This window comes from Melanerpes formicivorus, unplaced genomic scaffold, assembly GCF_026170545.1.
Source record: "Melanerpes formicivorus ecotype bairdi unplaced genomic scaffold, bMelFor1.0.p_v2 SCAF_97, whole genome shotgun sequence".
Classification (NCBI taxonomy): domain Eukaryota; kingdom Metazoa; phylum Chordata; class Aves; order Piciformes; family Picidae; genus Melanerpes; species Melanerpes formicivorus.
Window position 1 is genome coordinate 1,885,824 of NW_027142449.1, and position 18,262 is coordinate 1,904,085.

Here is an 18,262-nt window from a genome sequence, read left to right on the forward strand (position 1 = left end):
TCCCTGGAGGTGTTCAAGAGGGGATTGGACGTGGCACTTGGTGCCATGGTCTAGTCATGAGGTCTGTGGTGACAGGTTGGACTCCATGATCCTCGAGGTCTCTTCCAACCTTAGTGATACTGTGATACTGTGACTGTAAAAGAAAAAGGGAAAGGGAAAAGAAGAATGTGATTTAGAAATCAAATGTAGACTCCACAAGTGATGTACCTAATAAAAGGCTCAGGCCTGACTGATCCACAGCTACAGAAATGTGCTTCTTGAGGATGAAAGAACTGAAGAAATAGGCAGGACTTCAGTCTTCAATTAGTTTAGTGATGAAGACATTCAAGTAAGTCAAAAGAACTCTGTGGCAATGTAACCTCAATAATCCTGAATCAGGATTTAGAGCTAATGTAGTTTTTGTTTGACTGCATCTCCTCCCAGGCGCTGAGTGTTTGGGCGCCCTCTTCTTTCCTGCCTGTGTGTGAAAATAGCTTGTCCCCTAAGAATAATCTTTTGTGTTTAATAAAAACCAAACCCAGATCATCTAAACCCTGGAAAAGCAGGCAGTCTGAACAATGTGCTTCCTATATTTGGGGCTGTTTATGGAAAGCTGCATTTGTATGACAAAAAGCATAACTATAACTATTTTTTTTTCCTAATTATTATTGCTTTATCAAACTTTTCACATCCAATACTGCTCATGCATTTCAGTTCCTTCTCCTCTCTGTCTAACTACTACCAGCTCATTTGCCACTTGCTGAAGTGGAGCTTTTATCTGTGGTTTATGGTTTTTTTCATGACTAGAGTGTCGGTGTGGAGTGGGAGTGATCCCAGCCAGAGCTCCATCCTCTGCAGGGCCTGGCACCCCAGTTTTGGCTGCTCAGGCAGTTGTCTCTGTTTCTGTGATCTTGTTGTAGTCTATCAGCTAGGCAGATTGGTTTTATTCCTTCTGGGGTGCTAGCAAGCCTTTCACTGCCAGGCCAGGTGTCTGTTTTTTTCAGCAAAGGACTTAGAGAATCATTTTCTTTCTCAGATCAAAGAATCCTGAAGGTAGAATCTTTCTTACAGAAAAAGTGTTGGTTGTCTTGGGGGCTGCTGCACCTGAAGTGTGGTGTATGGATATTCTGTACTGTGAGGAGGTTTTGCTGGACATGTGACATTAGGTGTGCCATGAGATGTAAGAGTAAAGACCAACTTTCCATCTTTTGTGAAGAAATTAAAAGGAGGGGGTATAGAATAAAGAAATTAAATATGTTTCCAGAAATTAAGCTCTTGGTGTACCAGTCAGAGCCTAGTGAAACGTGATAGTCATTTTTGTGTCTCCATATGGGTCCCCTAGTGCAATGGGTAGGTCAGCCTCTGAGTGTTGCCTTCACACATCAATATTCTGCACAGCTGTGCTGACACACAAGAGTTAGTTCCTGCATGAATGATTCTCCAGCATTAGTGGGAAAACTTATTCTTACATCTTGTTATCCTCTTGAAAAGCTTTGTCTTTTCAAAGACAGCTCAGGTGTCCTGGGTAGTCATGACTTCCAGAAGATCTCGGCAGCTAGAGTGCTTTCTACATACCCTGCTGCAGGGAAGGGAGCTGCCTGTCTCCATACTGATACTGGAGCTTCCCCCTGTGAAACACAACAGCATCTGTAGTAGCCACAGTGCAGTAACACACAGCATTTAATCCCATGGGAAAGAGCTAGAGGTAAGAGATGCATTTAAATAAATGAGGTGTAATCCTGAAGGACTTTACCATGAGGGTAGTGGAACTCTGGAACAGGTTGCCCAGGGAGATAGCTGGAGCCCCATCCCTGGTGCTATTCAAAGTAAGGCTCAACAAGCCTCTGGGCAACCTCACCTAGTTGAGGATGCCCTTGATTACTGAAGAGGCGGTTGGACTAGACCTTTGGAGGTCCCTTCCAAGCCAAACCATTCTATGATTCTGATTCTATGATAGAATTTTGCCAGAAATTATTATATCCTATAGTTCTTCACTTTGTGCAAAGCAGAAGACTGTCTCAGAGACCATAATTATCTATAGATTTAGGGATGTACCCAACAGGAGTCTAGAGAGATTAGTAAGGATTTATTGCTGCAATTTCATAGCTTTGTTTTGGATGGTTAGTGTATTTCTCAAGGCCTATGTACCTACAGCTCAAAAAAGAACAAGAACCTCCTGAAGGGAGGTTGTAACCAGGTGGGGGGTTGGTCTCTTCTCCCAGGCAATCAGCACCAGAGCAAGAGGACACAGTCTCAAGCTGTGCCAGGGGAGGTTTAGGCTGGATGTTAGGAAGAAGTTCTTCCCAGCAAGAGAGATTGGCCATTGGAATGGGCTGCCCAGGGAGGTGGTGGAGTCACCATCACTGAAAGTGTTTAAGAGGCTGGATGAAGCACTTGGTGCCATGGTTTAGTTGATGAGATGGTGTTAGGTGATCAGTTGGACTCGATGATCTCAAAGGTCTTTTCCAACCTGGTTAATTCTATTCTATTCTATTTCAAACTTTGATTCTCAAACTTAGATTTCAAACTTGATTAAATTCCACCACAATGATGAAAACAGAGGAAATTTGTAAAGATTTTGAATTCTTACTTTGGGAACACCAATCAATGAAAAGCAAGGTAGGTTTATGACAGCAAAATGCCAGTAGGTTTGAATTTAGGAGTGTGAGGTTTCCCACAAGCTGTTTCTGAACAGTGGAAGAAGTTGCAGCAATCCCTCACAAGTAGTTTGGAGGATGAAAATGCAAACTCATAAAGGTTCCTGTCTTGTACAAGGCAGCTCATCCAGCTCCAAGAAAACATCCTGAGAAAAGCAAAGTAATTGTCCAAGTTGCTGCAATTAAGGAAATCACCGGTGCTGGCTCTGTGCAGAACAAACGCTCCTGCACTGGGCATGCTTGCTCAGGGTTTGCTGGTGTAATCCCCATTTTCCCTCTGGGAAACCAGGAGGATTTTTGAAAACACAGAAGAACTCTTTCAAGCAAAGCTACTTCACATCACATTGGAATAAAAAGCCCTCTTATCATACAAAAGGTAATATTGTTGTATTGTGCTTTGGAGAGTCAAATAGCTTAAGGATATAGTGCTTTTCTTCTTGCCTCACTGGTGTAATTCGATTGACATATATAATTTCTTCTGCTTTCCACCAGATTTGTTTGCACTGAGTCATTTTGATCTCTCCTGTTTGTCACTATGAGGCTGAGGAAAAGGCTGTCAATGGCTCCATGTCCCAGTGGAGGCCAGTGACAAGCGGAGTCCCTCAGGGATCAGTCCTGGGACCTGTCTTGTTCAACATCTTTGTGGGTGCCATGGACAGTGGCATTGAGTGCACCCTCAGCAAGTTTGCTGATGACACCAAGCTGTGTGGTGCAGCAGACACGCTGGAGGGAAGGGAGGCCATCCAGAGGGACCTTGACAGGCTGGAGAGGTGGGCACAAGCCAACCTCATGAAGTTCAATAAGACCAAGTGCAGGGTCCTGCATCTGGGTTGAGGCAATCCCAGGCACAAATCCAGACTGGGCAGTGACTGCCTGGAAAACAGCCCTGAGGAGAAAGACTTGGGGGGGCTGGTGGACAAGAAGCTCATCAGGAGCTCTCAGTGTGCACTTGCAGCCCACAAAGCCAATCAGATCCTGGGCTGCATCAGGAGAAGTGTGGCCAGCAGGTCATGGGAGGTGATTCTCCCCCTCTACTCAGCCCTGGTGAGACCCCACCTGGAGTACTGCCTCCAGTTCTGGAGCCCCTATTACAAGAGGGATGTGGAGGTACTGGAGCGTGTCCAGAGAAGGGCCACAAGGATGATCAGAGGGCTGGAGCACCTCTCCTATGAGGACAGACTGAAGGAGTTGGGGCTGTTCAGTCTGCAGAAGAGAAGGCTCCCAGGTGACCTCATTGTGGCCTTCCAGTATCTGAAGGGGGCTACAGGAAGGCTGGGGAAGGACTTCTCAGGCTCTCAGGTAGTGATAGGACTAGGGGGAACTGAATGAAGCTGGAGGTGGGGAGATTCAGGCTGGATGTGAGGAGAAAGTTCTTCACCATGAGAGTGGTGAGACCCTGGAATGGGTTGTCCAGGGAGGTGGTTGGGGCCCTGTCCCTGGGGGTGTTTAAGCCCAGGCTGGCTGAGGCTCTGTCCAGCCTGATGTAGTGTGGGGTGTCCCTGCCCATGGCAGGGGGGTTGGAACTAGATGATCCCTGTGGTCCCTTCCAACCCTGAATGAAACTATGAAACTATGAAACTATGAAACTATGAAACTATGAAACTATGAAACCTTCCTTGTGTGGTTTCAGGCAGGAGCTGTCTGCAGCTCTGCACGGGCCCACTGGAGTTGGACCTAAAGGTGATAGAACCCTTTCCTTGCACACAGCTCTGCTGATATGCTGTGGTCCCCACCACTCGGTCCTCCCCTGGGCCTCTCCCAAGCAAGGCTGCAGCAGCTGTTACTTTTTCAGGACCTGCTGGATGGGAAGAGGCCAGCACCTCTGCAGCAAGTCCACAGCAATGCATGGCCACCACCTCCCTTGTCCTCCCAGAGATGAGAGTGGTGTCACAGCCAGCAGCTCCCACAGCTACATGCCATTAAACAATAAAGGGCTGCATACTCCAGTGATGATTAATTACATTTTCTGATATCTTTCTATCAATTAACTGGAAATGTTTCTTTGTTAAAGTAATTGTCTTTTGGTAAATAAATGCGTAAACACTACTTAAAGCATTTTGGGGTCTAATTACACTTATCTGAGTGTTAACAGATTCAGGATGTGATTTGTGTTTTAATTGTTGTAATTTATGGTAAAACACAGTGTTGAGTACTGATTTTCTGAGCAGGCTGATCTCTGTTGTAGGAAAATGAGGAACTACAAACAATTCTCTCTCAAACCGAGATACTCGTTGAGCTGAGCTCTGTCCCGAGCCTGCATTCATACTGGGGTTTGTTTGCTTCTCAGCCTGGTCAACCACAAAACTCCTTGAGCTAAGCCACTCAGCTAATGTTAAAAATATCTTAAAGGCACCAGGGCCTGGCTGTGGTGCTCAATGGAGTTAAGCATCACAGCTCCAGGTTTCCCTCACTGTGATATATACAAAGTATTTACAGATATACAGAAATAGATCTCTAAGCAATCAGTAAATTTTGAAGTTGAAAACACATCTGCAATACTTTGGAGGCTAAAGACTTTAACAACTGAGGAAATATCTAATACATTTCACTTAGGTGTCAGTAAGGCATATGCCTTGCTCTGGATGCAGCCTATGAGTTTTGCAGCACTTTGTTTTCATGTTACATTATCTTTCGTGTTGTTTCTGTGTGAAAAGAGATGACTGCTGGTATCAGTAGTCATAAGATCCTGTGAACTGTGTACAGAGTTTTTCCACACACAAGTTAAAAAAGCAAACTCATTGAGTTTGCACTGTGATAATCAACAGAATGTTGCTGTTTAACATTGCATCTGACAAGTATTTTTTAATAGCCCAGAGATATGCATGAGCCATCAATGCGCTTACACCCCGAAAGCAAACTTTATCCTGGACTGCATCAAAGGTGATGCCTGAAAGGTTGTTGTAGCCAGGAAGGGGTTTGGTCTCTTCTCTCTAGCAACCAGCACCAGAACAAGAGGACACAGTCTCAAGCTGCACCAGGGGAAGTTTAGGCTTAAGGTGAGGAGAAAGTTCTTCACTGAGAGAATCGTTCATCATTGGAATGGGTTGCTCAGGGAGGTGGTGGAGTCACTGTCCCTGGAGGTGTTCAAGAGGGGATTGGATGTGGCAGTTGGTGCTATGGTCTAGTCATGAGGTCTGTGGTGGCAGATTGGACTCGATGATCTTTGAGGTCTCTTCCAACCTTGGTGATACTGTGATATGGACACCAAGGATGCAGACCCGGACCAGCAGGGCTGGGCATGTCTTCCAGCCTGATTCAGTCCCATTTGCAGTGAGAGTTCAGCATCCCAGCCCCAGGCTTCCCTCACTGTGATTTGGGCACTGAGGGTGCAGACCCAGACCAGCAGGACTGGACATGTCTTCCAGCCCAGTTCAGTCCCATTTGCAGGGACAGAGATCAAGGATAACTCACGTGCCATACCTGACCCTAGGGCAAGAGAGATCACAGCTAAATCCCCGTGATCTCAATGTATCAGCCTGCTTTTGGGCTCACTTACCTTAGAGTCTTTCATCTTGCTGCCCTCTCTAATAGCAGAGAAGCACCATGTCACTGTGGTTTGTTATTCTCATTAGCTTCTATTAGCTGGAACACTGGGGGCCTCTGTCCAGTTCAGACAGGGGCTGTGTCCAGCCCTAACAAGGATAAGCTATGCCCTGAGGCTGCAGTGAGGGGCAGTGAGTAGAACCAACTGAGGGAAGGGAGCTAACAGGGGGAGAAGCAGTGTTAGCAGCAGAGCCCACAGCACCCCAGCAACTTCCCAGGTGGCAGAGGTGAGTGGCAAGGAGCAACCTGATGGAGGAGCCCAGAATGATGTCACGATGCTCTTGTAGTGCTCCTTCTGTGCTGCCACAGAGCTGGCACAGACCCTTATGTGAGGAATAGAATAGAATAGAATAGAATAGAATAGAATAGAATAGAATAGAATAGAATAGAATAGAATAGAATAGAATAGAATAGAATAGAATAGAATAGAATAGACCAGCTTGGAAAAGACCTTTGAGATCATCAAGTCCAACCTATCACCCAACACCATCTAATCAACTAAACCATGGCACCAAGCACCCCATCAAGTCTCTTCCTAAACACCTCCAGTGATGGTGCCTCCACCACCTCCCTGGGCAGCCCTGTGTGCTCACACAGCTCCTGAGCTCATGCCCTGTCAGGGCTCAGCAGGTTGAAGATGGGTTACAAACACCAAACAACTGTGTCCATAACCATGGAGCTCTTAGGTTATCAGCCCTTTGTCTTAATCTTCCTCCCTAAAACAAGGGTAATATTTCTGCAGTTCAGAACAGTGTTACAAGGTTAAGACCACAAATCTTGAGAGGGGATCAGGCAAGACAGGGTAAGAATAGAACAGAATAGAATAGAATAGAGTAGAATAGAATAGAATAGAATAGACCAGACCAGGTTGGAAGAGACCTTCAAGATCATTGTGTCCAACCTATCATCCAACACCACCTAATCAACTAACCCATGCAACCAAGCACCCCATCAAGTCTCCTCCTGAACACCTCCAGTGATGGTGACTCCACCACCTCCCCAGGCAGCCCATTCCAATGGGCAATCACTCTCTCTGTGTAAAACTTCCTCCTGACCTCCAGCCTAAACCTCCCCTGGCACAGCCTGAGACTGTGTACTCTTGTTCTGGTACTGGCTGCCTGGGAGAAGAGACCAACCTCTGCCTGTCTGCAACCTCCCTTCAGGTAGTTGTAGAGAGCAATAAGGTCACCCCTGAGTCTCCTCTTCTCCAGGCTAAGCACCCCAGCTCCTTCAGCCTCTCCTCACAGGGCTGTGTTCCAAGCCCCTCACCAACTTTGTTGCCCTTCTCCGGACATGCTCCAACAAGTCAACCTCCTTCCTAAACTGAGGAGCCCAGAACTGGACACAGGAACTTGAGGTTGGCAATACAAATAAAGAAAACGGTTCTCTGCAAGTTTTTCCCTTTACTCAGATTTTTTCCTTTTATTCCTTTTTCCCAAGGTAAAAGGAAAATTAAGGAAAGGAAGCAAAATCCTCCCACTCTTTCAATCAGAATTTACATTTGACTGTATGAATTTTTTTTTTCCTTAAATTGCAATTAAGCAATAAATCTTCACCAGTTGCAAAAATAGAGAGAGTGGGGTGGAGTGTGTGGGGGGGGGAATTTATTAGATAATGTAATCTTTCAGGCATTTTTTAATTTCCTCCTCAGATCTAGAATATCACTTGGAGTCCCAGGTAAAATAGGATTCAAGCTTTGCAGCCACAAGTTGTGACTCAAAGTGCTTAGCTAAATTAAACAGAACAGATGTGAAAAATAAGATGAGAGCTATGAATATAACTCTCCAGCAGCTCTCCCAACCCCCGGTCCACCCTGAAGAGCCTGGCCTAATTCCCCTCTGTTGACCAAAGTCTGCAATCCGATCCTAAGAGCTTGTCAGAATTAAGCACAATGCCTAATATAAGTTTACATTTTAACTGTTTTTCTTTGATATTTGACAAGGACGTGGGAAGTAGCTCCAGAACTTTCTCCTGGGCCAATTTGCTCAAGGTTGCTGTGAATCAAGGCTTCCCCTTGGGCCGCTCGCCCCGGGGACTGCACTTGAGACCCGGCACCTGTTAGCTGCCAGAGCAATTAATAATTAATTAAACAAATAGCCCCTTTGCATTGCTCTGTGAAATCAAAGCTTCAGCAGGAGGAAAAAAAAAAGGAGAAGAATTTTACCTTTTAGATTTCCAGAAGTAACCTTTGCCCCAACACTTGGGCAGTATGTGGAGGAGCAGATACTTGCTTTTTCCTCAGGGAGTAGTGACTTTGCAACAGATTAGGGGGGGAGAGGAAAAAAAGAAAAGGAAGGAAAGGTCAGCCTTGTTATACTCTTTCTAGTAAACACCACACCACTGCAAGCATGTCAGCCAGTATTGGAAGGTTTGACAGCTAGAGAGCAAAAGGAATCCTAGGCATTCTTATGGAAAAGGCAACCACTGAAGCCTTTGGGCTCAAGATTGCTCCGTGTGCCTTCTGAGATGGAGCAGAGTTTGTCTTGCTGCTGGCAGTTTGGTTTCAGAGATGACAAGTGTATCATGGCCTTCCCCCCACCCCCCCCCCCCCACCCCCTTTTTTTTTTTCCCTTCTATAAAGTAGCTGCACATTAAGGAGATAAGTGAACTTCAAAGGCTAAATACCAATCAGGAGATGGAAGATGGCCACACATAAAGCTGTGCTGCTTCTGCAAACCCCTTTAGTAGCCAGACAAGGTCACTGATCAGGGTAATTTGCAGGAAAAGTCAATTTCTCAAGTACCCAAGGCAGGTGTTGTGCCATTCTGTGACAATTTACTGAAACTAAATTGAGGAAGTTGAAAGAAGCAAAGGTCATGAACCATGGGGAGAAAGAGGGAAGCAAAGTCTCTTTGACTGTATTTTTAACTCCTTTTCAACCAAAGCATATTTACAAATTGCTGAGCATGTTTCCACTTAAAAAAAAAAAAAAAAAGGAAAGGAAAAAAAAAAAGCAAGCAAAAATCCCTCTTGTGTAATGTAGAGCAGTTCATGGAAAACTGGGCTAAAACCTGATTGCACAATGGAGAGCCATGGAGGGTGGCTAGGGAAAAACACCGAGTGATTCACAGGGAACTCTCAGAAGAATAAAGGAGAATGGAGAGAAGTAGCCTTCTCACATTGAAACCTTTCTCAGAGTCTCTGTGACAACAAACAGCTGGTTGGAAGCAGACAGGGTAGAAGTGAAAAGATGAAAACACATCTGAGAAATTTGAAGGAAGTCACTGAAATGACTGCAGAAGGGGAGAAAGGGAATGGATGTCTCTGAAGGCCTCTGGCTCTGCTTCAACTGCACCCCAAAATGTACTTATCAGTCTTCCAGCACCCTCCCTGCTCAGCCTGAGTTCCCTTCCAGACCCAGATCTTGCCTTGCCCTTTAGTTGGGATGCAGCATGGAGAGTGGTTAGGGAAAAACACAGAGTGATTCACAGGGAACTCTCAGAAGAATAAAGGAGAATGGAGAGAAGTAGCCTTCTCACATTGAAACCTTTCTCAGAGTCTCTGTGACAACAAACAGCTGGTTGGAAGCAGACAGGGTAGAAGTGAAAAGATAAAAACATATCTGAGAAATTTGAAGGAAGTCACTGAAATGACTGCAGAAGGGGAGAAAGGGAATGGATGTCTCTGAAGGCATCTGGCTCTGGCTCTGCTTCAACCGCACCCCAAAATGTACTTATCAGTCTTCCAGCACCCTCCCTGCTCGGCCTGAGTTTCCTTCCAGACCCAGATCTTGCCTTGCCCTTTAGTTGGGATGCAGCCAGAGCATGTCTGCCCCAGGAAGCAGACACCATTCCTGCGATGTTGTGCTTCCTTGGGCACTTCCAGCCCCTTTGTGACCCTGTTTGCTGAGCCCTGCTGTTGAAAGACATAGTCCTTCAGAACAGTGCCTGGGATGCTCTCAGTGCCAACAGGAGGTACTGTTAGTGACTGAGGCTATGAAATAGGAGGCACAAATAGGAGTAAAGGAAGTGTAGACCCTGCCTCATCAAACTTTCATGCCAAAGCAGAGCTCCATGAGTGTTATTGACCTGGTTCGTTGAAGAGAGAGATCCAGTGGACTGGGTAAAGTTCAGGTGACAAAAGGGTGGAATGCAGCCCTATTTGTTCCTCCTGTTATCACAGCTTATCAGCTGGTGACCCCTTACAGTGCAGGAGATGTTCAAGTACTAACTGGCACTGTCATGGAACGCCCAGTCAATCCAAGATGTCTACGTCCACCAAGAAGAAGCAAACCTAAACCAAACCAAACCAAAGCAAACCAATAATTTATCAGCTGCTCCCATGCTCCTAAGTGACCAAAGAGTTTTAATAGTTGTGTTGGTGACACAAACACACATGTAGATTTCCTTCCTATTCCCTGTTACAAGATTATTTATTTTACAGTGCATTTTCACAGGTCATTGGTGATGTTTAGGTATGCCTCTGGCCCTGAAGCTTGGGAATTTTATGGGGCAGCAAAAGACCATTGCCTCTGTTTTCTATCCAAATCTAATCAGAATAAACTTCCCCAAATCCTTCCTCAAAGGGGATATTTCAAAAGAGAATAACAATTTCATTATCAGATCTTGCTTGGAATCGACAAGGAGGAAATAGTTGCTGATATGTTCCTGTTGGAGCTACACAGATAGATTTTCTACATGCAGCAGTAGTGATGGACTTTCCTGTGAACATGAATAATTAGAAAATGTTTTTGACCAGGACTTCAGTCCTGGCTGCTTTGGATGTTTGCAGAGCTCAAAGGTGAGCATCTGTCTGGGGCCACTGGCTTACAATGCCCGAGCTACAAAGTTTGGACTCAGGAGCTTACATTTAGCCAACCTTAAGTCTGTGATGTGTGGATGAAAGATGTGGTAACATCCTTCTGGCACCTTGGGCTAGAGTAAGCTGTGGGCATAGGCACTGTCTTATGGTTTGGAGTGTGAGTATGAACTCAGCTGTTCTCTCTCCTTAATATGGGAAAGAGGGAGCAGAAGCATTTCTACAAGGATGGCTTTGTGGGATGTGCACAGTCCAGGAAAACCACAACAGGGGGAGAAAATTAGTTCCACTAGAAACAAGCCACACCGCCTCAAATGCCAAAGCCAAAATCAACATTGGAGGAAATATCTTGATATTTCAGGGAATCAACATTGCATTTGAATACAGTTCTCTACAGCAGGGGATAGAATAGAATAGAGTAGAATTAATCAGGTTGGAAAACACCTTTGAGATCATTGAGTCCAACCTATCATCCAAAACTATCTAATCAACTAAGCCGTGGCACCTAGCTCCCCATCCAGTCCCTTCCTAAACACCTCCAGTGATGGTGACTCCACCACCTTCCTGGGCAGCACATTCCAATGGCCAAGCTCTCTTTCTGTGAAGACATTCCAATGGCCAAGCTCTCTTTCTGTGAAGAACTTCTTCCTAATATCCAGCCTAAACCTCCCCTGGTGCAGCTGGAGACTGGATAGCAGCTACTCTGCACTGTGAATACCTGCTGAATCCATAACAGCCATGGCAATAGCCATAGAATGTTGGGAGATGGCTGTGTGCTGCCAGACCTATAGTCAGAGGCGGTCAGAGAAGTAAGAAAGGGCATTGAAAAACTTTGGTGCTAGCTGATAGCTGCAACACTGTGTCCAGAAATCAAAACCTTTGAGCAAAGATGCAGCAATCACACTACAGCAGCTCCTGAGAGGGAACTCCTCTGTTCCAGCTTCTGGGGTTTTGAGTGGCTTTTGCCCCTTTTCCACCAAGCTCCAGCTGTGCTGTTGTTCTGTGCACAAAATGAAAGCCAACTTCTCTTTGCAGGTCTCCTCATAAACAGTCTTGATTTTGGGGAGTGTTGAGCTGGGAGTGACTGGACTGCTTCCTGAGTTTGTTTCTCTTCCACAGTAAAGGAGGCTCAGTGGAAAGATTCATTTAAATATGGAGAGGATATAATTAGTCTCCCAAATGACTTCAGTCCCACTGCTGCATCACTTTGGCTGACTAAAGATCTCTTTAAGACACCAGGAGGTAACTGGTTTATGTGTTTGGACTATTCCCAAGTGCTGCTGGTCATATCAGCTTCTAGGTCAGACCTTCTAGAAATACAATCTGTGAGTTCTTTGTAAGAGCAGGACTATTTTTATTTGGCTGTTTCAGGGCCCCATTGACTGAAAACCAATCCAGTTGTTTAACTTTGAGGAAAAGAGCCCTAATCTTTCTTGCTTCTATCCCATGTCTTTTACATCCTGAGACTGGAAACAATCTGTATCCTAAACACTCAAGGTTTCAGGAATGTTAAATCAGAAGGCTCTATCTGCAGTGGGCAAGAGGACATGAGTTAGTTAGTCAGGCAAATAAACAAACACAGTAAAACACACAAATAAAGCCACCACACCTGCAAGAATGTTAGATATGTTAAAAGGGGTTGCATCCCTAGGCGAGCTACGCTGGTTCACTTTTCATCACCAATGACCATGTTACACATGCAGCTGGTGACATTACTTAGCCTCCAGCAAGGTCAGAGCACGCCATGGAGTGAACAGAGAAAGAACTGTTCCCCTGTTTGTAGCAAAAACATGGTCAGAAGTGATTTGAACTCCAGCTGCAACTTGGCCTGCTTAATGATGGCTAAGCAATACTGCTGCTAAGGGCCAGCTTGCCTTTCTTGTGGAAGCATCTCACTTCCATAAGGCCACCTTTAAAACAAAGATACTTCTAAAATGCCTTTTTATCTCCTGAAGTTTGTTTTTATAGGGTCTCCCTGGAGTGAATTAAAGGGAAAGGATTATTCAGTGATGGATTACAGTAGAGGGTTTTGTTGTACTTTACAGGCATTCAAATAAAGTGATCTGGTTGTGTGGCAAACCGCACTTAGAGAGCCAGATTCTGAGGATGCTTAGCAGGACACGGTTCACTCAAGGGCTTCCTGGGGCTCTAAGAAATGCCCACACAACTACATCCAGCTCTTCAGGACGTGAGCCTGTTTGTTAAGGCATCTGAGCACGTTTAAAATCTGGATGGAGATGTTTAAGAATGCCACGACGAGAATCAGAGCAATTCCCCAAGAACAAGAGAGTTTAGAGAGGAATTAAGCCAGAGTGTTGTGTTCTGAATTCGGGTATGTAAAGTTAAATGCACTGTGCACAGCAGACCTTTAATGCAGAGCTTGTTATTTACTTGATTTCCCTTAATGGGGCTGTGTAGGAATTCTTAAGCAAGTCAGTCATATTGCCTGGTCAGTAGATTGAATCAAAGGCATGATCTGAAAAGCGTGGTGCATTCTGGAAAACTTCAAGTTTGGCCAATTGCTAAAGGGGTTAATAGAATCTGGGCACGAGGAAGATAACCTAGGTTTAAAAAAACTATAGTCATCATTGTTCATTTATTCTCTTTATTGAGGTAATTTAATTATCATATAGACACAAACATTTGCTCCCATGCTGGGCTCTTCACATCTGTTAGGAGAGATTTGATTAGGTCTACACAAATGTGCTAGATTATACCATCTAGTTGGTGAAATTCAAGCCACCTGGATATTTTAGCAACATCAATAAGAATAATTCTCTTTTTCCAAATCAGTAAATCCAAGATATATTAAAAAGAATTAATTAATGAGTACCAGATAGGCAAAACAAACATTTGACAATGAATCATATTATCAAAGGTTTTGTGGGAGATCCCTCTCAGCTTATGTTTAGATGTCAAATTATATTACCAAAACTAAACAATCTGTTAAAACGATCTCTTAATGCAATAAGTCTCACCACCATACTCCCTCTTTTTTTTCCTCCCCCCTCCCCAAAGTCCTTCATGAATGCAAGGCAGCATTTAAGAACAGTAGTTAAAGCACCAGCAATAATGTTACATTAACAAGTCATTAGCGGGAAGTAGCTGACTCCTAATATTTTTAGTGCCATTAGGGTTTCTTTTTTCCCCCCTTCTCTCTCTCTTTTTGTTTTAATCATGTAGAACCTGATGACGAAAACTGCTAATCACCCAAGGAGCCATTATGGGTGTGAGTCAAGCCAGGGTGACTGCATATGAGCATTAGACCTGGGGCTGTTGAGTCTGGAGAAGAAAAGACTGAGAAGAGATCTTCTTAAACTTTATACATATCTGAAGGGGGGCTGTCAAGAAGAAGGGGCCAAGTTCTTTCCAGTGATGTCCTGTGATAAGACAAGGGGCAATGGATATAAAGGGCAATAAGGCTGGGGAGAGGCCTTGAGCACAAGCCCTGTGAGGAGAGGCTGAGGGAGCTGGGGTTGTTTAGCCTGGAGAAGAGGAGGCTCAGGGGTGACCTCATTGCTCTCTACAACTACCTGGAGGGAGGTTGTAGCCAGTAGGGGTTTGGTCTCTTCTCCCAGGCAACCAGCACCAGAACAGGGGGACACAGTCTCAAGCTGTGCCAGGGGAGGTTTAGGCTGGAGGTGAGGAGAAAGTTCTTCACAGAGCAAGTCATTCGTCATTGGAGTGTGCTGCCCAGGGAGGTGGTGGAGTCATCATCCCTGGAGGTGTTCAGGAGGGGATTGGATGTGGCACTTGGTGCCATGGTCTAGTCATGAGGTCTGTGGTGACAGGTTGGACTCGATGATCCTTGAGGTCTCTTCCAACCTTAGTGATACTGTGATACTGTGATTAATGCCCTGAGCCTGTGTTTCTGGATTAGGCTCTTAGAACGTGAATGACCAAAAAAACTCACGGGGAATTTGGAGTAAATACAGCTGTTAAGATTGCACAGGGCGATATTAAACACAAAAAGAGGGGAGAGAAAGCAGCTGTTGTCTGCTGGAGGACTTCTCTCAAAGTTGGTTTAGTAACTTAGATTTGCCATACTTTTTTTATTTATTGTTTTTTAAACTCTCTTCTCCTCCAGAAGGAAGCTGCAGAAATTAATGTAGGTAGAGTCTTGTAGCTGAAGTCACAGTGAATAAGCCTCCAGTCTGGAAATATTTATGCATATAGCTTTTTCAGTCACTTAAATACTTGTGCAGACATAGAGCTATTTGAATCAACTTGTAGCAGGCTCTTCAAGCTGGAAGAGGAGCAAAGCAGAGTGGTCACACTGGCAAGTGAGAGCAGCTCACAGATCCCAGTAAATATGATGTGTGAGGGCTTGTGCATGTTCACATTAATTCTGCTCCCTGAATGCCTGTCACCAGGCATCTAAAATGGGGAATACATTACCAGCTTGGTTCGTTCTCTGCCTTAGGAAGCAAAGGTGAGCAGAGTTCAGCTTTTGGATGAAGAAGCTAATGGCCATGAGCAGCCTGAGGGGAACAACTCAGTCGCACATGAGGCTATGAGTGCTAGAGGGAGATAGCAAGTCCCCATGAATGCATCGGTGAACCCTGCTGCAGTGCTTTTAAAAGCCTGCTGAAGTGCTGGGTGCCTCCATCACTCTTTACAGAAGACTCAGCTGTTGTTTGACATCACTCTTTCAGATGCAGGACTGGACTCAGTCTTCAGGCAGAGACGAGGTGATGTTTCTGACACATCCATACTCTCTGCTCGCACATCTCACCAGATCTCCTGACAGTTTAGTTGGTGTGGTGACACCATAAGTACAGACCCAGAGGACTGTGCTAACCAAAGTGTTTGTCTCGGCACCGTCTTGTCAGAAGTGGTGTTAAGGTTTATGTTATAACTTGTCACTGCAAGAGTAAATTGGAGTAAAAGCTTTCTAAATCCATATAATCATACTTAATTGTTTACATAATGAAATTATTCTTAAAAGAGAACAATTGAATGATGATGATTCAGTCACAAGAATTTGCTTCTAAATCTCCAAACTAGCCTCCTCTGGGAAGACTCATTATCAGACGGATATGTCTTCACCCTGAGGTAGCTACATGTCTATGAAACATGCCCAGTACATAAACACACCTAAACCAGAAAGCAGCAGGGTGGCAAAATCGCCCCACCACAGCTTTGAGAATCCTCTAGAATCCTCTGGTCTTGCCTTGGCCTTCTTATTCCATTTGAATGTAAAAGAAATGGGAGTTGTCATGTGCACATCAGCCACAGCAACCCCATGCAGTGCTACAGACTGGGGTCAGAGTGGCTGGAGAGTGGCCAAGCAGAAAGGGACCTGGGGGTACTGGTGGATGGTAGGCTGAACATGGGCCTGCAGTGTGCCCAGGCAGCCAAGAGGGCCAATGGCATCCTAGCCTGCATCAAGAACAGGGTGGCCAGCAGGAGCAGGGAGGTCATTCTGCCCCTGTACACTGCACTGGTTAGGCCACACCTCGAGTACTGTGTCCAGTTCTGGGCCCCTCAGTTTAGGAAGGAGGTTGACTTGCTGGAACGAGTCCAGAGAAGGGCAACGAAGTTGGTGAGGGGTTTGGAACACAAGCCCAAGGAGATGCTGAGGGAGCTAGGGCTGCTTAGCCTGGAGAAGAGGAGTCTCAGGGGAGACCTTATTGCTCTCTACAACTACCTGAAGGGAGGTTGTAGACAGGCAGAAGTTGGTCTCTTCTCCCAGGCAACCAGCACCAGAACAAGAGGACACAGTCTCAAGCTGTGCCAGGGGAGGTTTAGGCTGTAGGTTAGGAGGAAATTTTACACAGAGAGAGTGATTGCCCATTGAAATGTCCTGCCCAAGGAGGTGGTGGAGTCACCATCCCTGGAGGTGTTCAGGAGGAGACTTGACAGGGTGCTTGGTTGCGTGGTTTAGTTGGTTGGGTAGTGTTGGATGATAGGTTGGACACAATGATCTTGAAAGTCTCTTCCAACCTGGTCTGGTCTATTCTATTCTATTCTATTCTATTCTATTCTATTCTATTCTATTCTATTCTATTCTATTCTATTCTATTCTAAATCAAGTGAATCCACAGGTTATGGAGAGATGCTAGAGAGGCACTAGAGAAGCCCAAGGGGCAGAGGCTGAGGTGGAAGCTGCAAGTTCGTTATCAATGAGGCTGAATTCAGGAAGCAGGGTGGATTTTTTGGATACTGATTTATGCTGCTGTGAGCAGGTTGGGGCAGAGTCCAACCAGCTACCTGATTTCTGCTGCTAACTCTGTGAATGTCTTAGAAAAGGAGTGCTTTAAAATGAAATTAACTTTAAAAGCAGAAGAATTTTGCTAGTTTTCAGTAAGAAAAGTATATATGTATGTAGCTATAGATGGTATAGTTATATAGATACAGATACAGATATGGATACAGATAAAGAGATGCACATGTAGATGTGCATATATGTATTTGGTGGGTATTTCCCATCTCTTATTTCAAGTCAGTGCTAAAATTTTAATTATGTTAATGCCTGTGTCTGTGCTCAATTCTTCTATCAAAAGTGGCCTGAAGAATTAGTTTAATTAATTTGTTGTTTGCCGAGTTGGTTCTGCAGCAGAACCCAGCCACAGGGCTTAAGGTCCACAAAACGACTGGAGCTTCATGGCACCACTTCAAGCTCTGCTCCCACCATCATTGTAGCCTGGATATGAGTTGAAATTGTATCTTATTAGCCTGAGTGAGAATTACGTGAAGAGCAATGCTATAACAGGACTTGGCAGTGAAAAGGCAGATCCTCCAGGGCACTTACAGCACTTTGTGTAACTCTACATGATAGCAAAGTCCTTCTGTGTTGCGAGCAGGTGGTTTTCCCATCCTGATCAACACAGCAGTCTGCAGGTGTTGTGTATGATCACATGCACTTCCTTCCTGAGGCAGTAGTAGCAGTAGTAATAGCAAAAATATCATGGAGAAGTCCACACTTCAAGGTGTTGTGGTGTTTTTTTTCCCAAGTAAGACTTTTAAAAACCTTTCTGCAGGACCTCTTATCTGTAGGATGCTTTCTGCTCTGTGTTCTGACAATAAACACATCCCCATTCCTCCTCTCCCTACTTGAGCACATCCCAGGAGGGTCAAGGTGCATCTTCCAAAATGAAATGTTGATACAGATGCAGCTGCTTTCGTGGGATTCTGGTTCTTGCTCATAGGGTGGGCTGCATTTGAATGTGATATGACAATGTTTTGTCATTTCTGGAAGCTGCTTCATTTAATAAAGCAAAGCAAGAAACGATGGGAACTGGGATATTTGAGGGTAAAAGACACTGAGAAATTGCAAAGGTATACTTCACAACAGGGAAGAGATGACATGAATGAATTTGGAA